The sequence below is a fragment of the Manacus vitellinus genome, unplaced genomic scaffold, assembly GCF_001715985.3.
Source record: "Manacus vitellinus isolate BGI_N305 unplaced genomic scaffold, ASM171598v3 scaffold_114_pilon, whole genome shotgun sequence".
Taxonomy (NCBI): Eukaryota; Metazoa; Chordata; class Aves; order Passeriformes; family Pipridae; genus Manacus; species Manacus vitellinus.
Genome location: NW_021938861.1, coordinates 517,947 through 522,114, shown reverse-complemented (window position 1 = coordinate 522,114; position 4,168 = coordinate 517,947).

Sequence of the window (4,168 nt, the reverse complement as noted above, 5' to 3'; positions counted from 1 at the left end):
TTCTTCCCCCACAGGGTGCTGGGGCACTGCCCAGGCTCCCCAGGGCAGTGGGCACGGCCCCAAGGCTGCCAGAGCTCCAGGAGCGTTTGGACAACACTCTGAGGGACAGGGGGGGATTGTTGGGGTGTCTGTGCAGGGCAGGAGTTGGACTGGATGATCCTTGTGGGTCCCTCCCAGCTCTGGACATTCCAGGGTTCCAGGATCAGAGCAGGCAAAAGAACTCAGAGCTCTAGATCAGGACAAAAGTTTCTGCTCTGGGTTCAGACACATCCACCCCAAACACCTTCCTGACAGCCCTGAAACCCAGCAAACCAAAGAGCTGCTTTCCTTAAGATATTTATGAAGAGCTGTATTATGCCTCTTTTATAAGTCTTTCAGCACACTCAGGACCCAGACTTTAAAGAGAGACCTATTTTTCCCCTCTACAGCTCTTGAAAAGACGCTTTTAGGACTGAAGGCAGTTCTTCCCTCCTCCTTACACCGCTCGCTTTCAAAGCACTTCACACACATTCAATAATCTTTTCATCCTGCTCTGAAGCAGGTGGGTTTTAGTCGTCTCACAGATGGAAAAAGCACTTCAGCCAAGTCAGGATTAGAATTTGCAACCTCCAGGTTCCCAGCCCTGCACAGAAAATTCCCCACCAGCACAAGCTCCAGCCCCTTCCTCAGTGCTCAGCCAGCCTGGGATCTCCACGAGCCTCCAGGGAGCCACATTCTGTGACCACACAGGCAGTAAAACATGGGAAGAGACTTCCCATGCCAAGTATCCCACATTTCAGACCCCAGTTCACACGTGCCCTACAGACCAGACACATCTCAACAGCTCCCTCCTCACTCCACACCTTTGTCCTGACTGAGCTGCCCCCAGAAAGGAAGGAAAGGGAATGTCTGACACATCCAGAGGGCAGCAGACAGGGAAAACCCAGTCCTCCTGCTCCTGAATGGGCATGGAGGCCTCTTCTCCCAGTGCCTGGGAGCACACAAGCACTGTATGAAAAATATGGATCACCTATTAGGAACACCTGAACTCTTCATGCCTTGGGAAGTCTGGAATGGTGAGGGTGGGACAAAAGAAAGGGGGAACGGTGCCACATCCCCCTAATTCCTCTTTTCACATCCTCTCTGCTCCATCTGGCCCGTGCCCACACCCTCCTCCCTCCACAACCTGCCAAGGCCAGCTCCACTCTCACTTTTCAAAAGCTCCTTTCAACCCTCCAAAGCTGTACCAGGAGTTTTGGGGTTCCTGCCAGTCCTCCAGTGATCCTCACACATCAAAGCCAGCCCCAGCCTGGAATCAATATGCTTAGCAGGCTGCTCCCTTAGATGTTATCCTTTTTTTTCTAGCCACTATCCCAGAAAACACAGATCTGAGCTGCAGCTCTTGGTGTAGAGACCCACCTGCTTTGGCAAAAAAATGATGCTTTTAAAGCTTATTTATTGAGTGCTGTGATTAAATGGGTCAAACCTGCCCAAGTGCTACTTCAAAACCAGACAGGCAGTTCCCCTGGCAGGGAGCAAGTCCTGCTGGATGGGGAACCTGCTCCCAGAAGATGGTTGCCTGGTTCTGGCTGGACTACTACACCCTCTAGTGTAAATCCTACAGATCCTGCCAGGCACCAGGAGCTTCAGGCAGGCAGGGAAATGACAGGAGCACCTCAACCTGAATCCTGCTGGGGAAGCTGAGCCAAGCACTGCCTACAGAGCAACTGCCAAGGTGTGTCCTCTGCTCCTACAGGAATCAGGAACCTTCCATGACCCGCTGGAGTCCACTCTAAAATCCAGGGATTGCAGCAGGTCCATTGCTCATCTCCCATTTCTCAACTGAAATCACAGAATCCTGGAATGGTTTGGGTTGGAAAGGACCTTAAAGAGCATCTCATCACACCCCCTGCCATGGGCAGGGACACCTCCCACTAGCCCAGGGTGCTCCAAGCCCTGTCCAACCTGGCCTTGGACACTTCCAGGGATCCAGGGGCAGCCACAGCTGCTCTGGGAAACCTGGGACAGGCCCTCACCATCCTCAACAATTCCTTCCCAATATCCCATCCAACCCTGCCCTCTGGCACTGGGAAGCCATTCCCCTTGTCCTGTCCCTCCATCCCTTGTCCCCAGTCCCCCTCCAGCTCTCCTGGAGCCCCTTTAGGCCCTGCAAGGGGCTCTCAGCTCTCCCTGGATCCTTCTCTTCTCCAGGTGAACCCCCCCAGCTCTCCCAGCCTGGCTCCAGAGCAGAGGGGCTCCAGCCCTTGGAGCATCTCTGTGGCCTCCTCTGGACTCTCTCCAGCAGCTCCACGTCCCTGTGCTGTTGTTCCCCAGGGCTGGGGCAGCTCTGCAGGGGGGAGTCAACACAGAACCAACATTAAAACATGGCTGGAGCCCAACCCTGAGCTGAGACAGAAGGGACAGATCCCTGTTCCAGCAGCCGTGCCGTGCACGAGATGCCAAGGCTTTGGGAAGAGGCAGGAACAGGCTGAGTGCAGCGAGGCAGGGGCTGGGATCCTTGGGATCCTGCTCCTTTCACAGGTGGCAGAAACCAGGCCCACGCTACAGCTTTTGTCTGTCACAAGCCAGAGCTGCTCCAAGAGCTGCAGCAGAGTGGATGAGGTTGGATGTCAGGAAAAATTTCTAACTGGAAAAGGTTGATAAGCACTGGCAGAGGCTGCCCAGGGCAGGGGTGGAGTCACCATCCCTTGGAGTGTTCACAGGACGTGTGGATGTGGCACTTCAGGGCGTGGGTTAGTGGTGGCCGTGGTGGAGGTGCTGCACTGACAGCTGCACTGGATCTTGGAGGTCTTTTCCAACCCTTATGATTCCAAGGAAACCACCCTCACTCCCCAGCACTCAGGCTGCTTCTCCTGGCTCTGACCTAACCAGGCCAGGCCTAGCAAGACATTGGGGTGATTTTTCTTGCCCTCCACACTCAGCTCTTACCCCAGCACTTCCAGGAGCCACACACACTTTCCAGGGGCACCAGGAGGTTTCACTGAAAACCCGTTTTCACTTCCCCATCTCCACACCCAAACCCAGCCCCAGCTGTTCCCAAGCACCCAGCACAGACTAAAATGAGCCACTCTGGTTCCAAAGCTGACACTCCACAGATATTTAAAGACACACAGGAATAGCACACTGCAAGATAATTATGATATCATCTAAAGGACCATCCTAAAGGGTTCCAGGGAGCTTTTGAAATTCAAAAGAACACTGAAATAGGCAAAACCCTTTGTCTTTCTGATGTGTTACCTGCCTGCAACAGCACTTTTATGCTTCTTTTATTTTAAACTAAACTAGTGGTGGTGTTGAGTTGATCTGGTAACCAGGAGACACAAAAAAATTAATCCTTTTCCAAACTCGTGAGCAACCCAAAGAGTTGAGCAAGCACCCAAAAACCCACAAGTTGGGCTTCATTTTGGCAATTTCTGCTTCAGGTTTTAGAGAAAACCGACAGAAATAACAAAGCTTTAACAAAAAGAAAGCCAGCAGGGATCTTCTGGGGAGAAGAAGGCAGGTTTTTCCCTCCGAATAAATCAGCAGAGCAGCAAATAATGGGTGTAAGGAGAATGACAAGAGCTGCTGGGAGAAGGCAGAACAATAACTCACTATTGATCCTTGTGAGGCCCTTCCAACCCAGGACAGCCTGTGATTCCCTGATTCACTGGGGGGGTTGTGCCAAGCTGCCTTCGGGGAGCCTGGCAGTGCCTCCCCCAAACCCCTCAGAGCGGGGTCTGGCTCAGCACAGCCCCCAGGACAGCCCAGCGCGGGACCTCCTCCCTGCACCGGTCAGGACACGGGCACCTCCAGCTCCTCCTGCAGGGATCTAACGGGAGCTGGAGCTGTCAGCACGTTTGGAATTCGGCCCTGACACCTCAGCGCCGAGCGCCCGGAGCGACAAAGAACGGGCTGAGGGCAGCGCGGAGCTCCCGCAGCTCCCGCAGCCGCGCCAGGGACTCGTCCCAGGCCCCGGGACACCCTGGAAAGCTGCTCCATACCGCCCTTTGTGCCACGGGAATAGTGGGAGAGACACCCACGGGGCTGGAAAGCTCCTCCAGCCCTTCCTTGGAGGGAACAGGAGGTGACAGCGCAGGGCTGAGCACAGGCGGGGGGTCCCATCTGCGCCGCCGGGTGATGCCCCCAGAGCCCACCGGGCTGCGGGGAAACACCCGGTCCGGGGGCA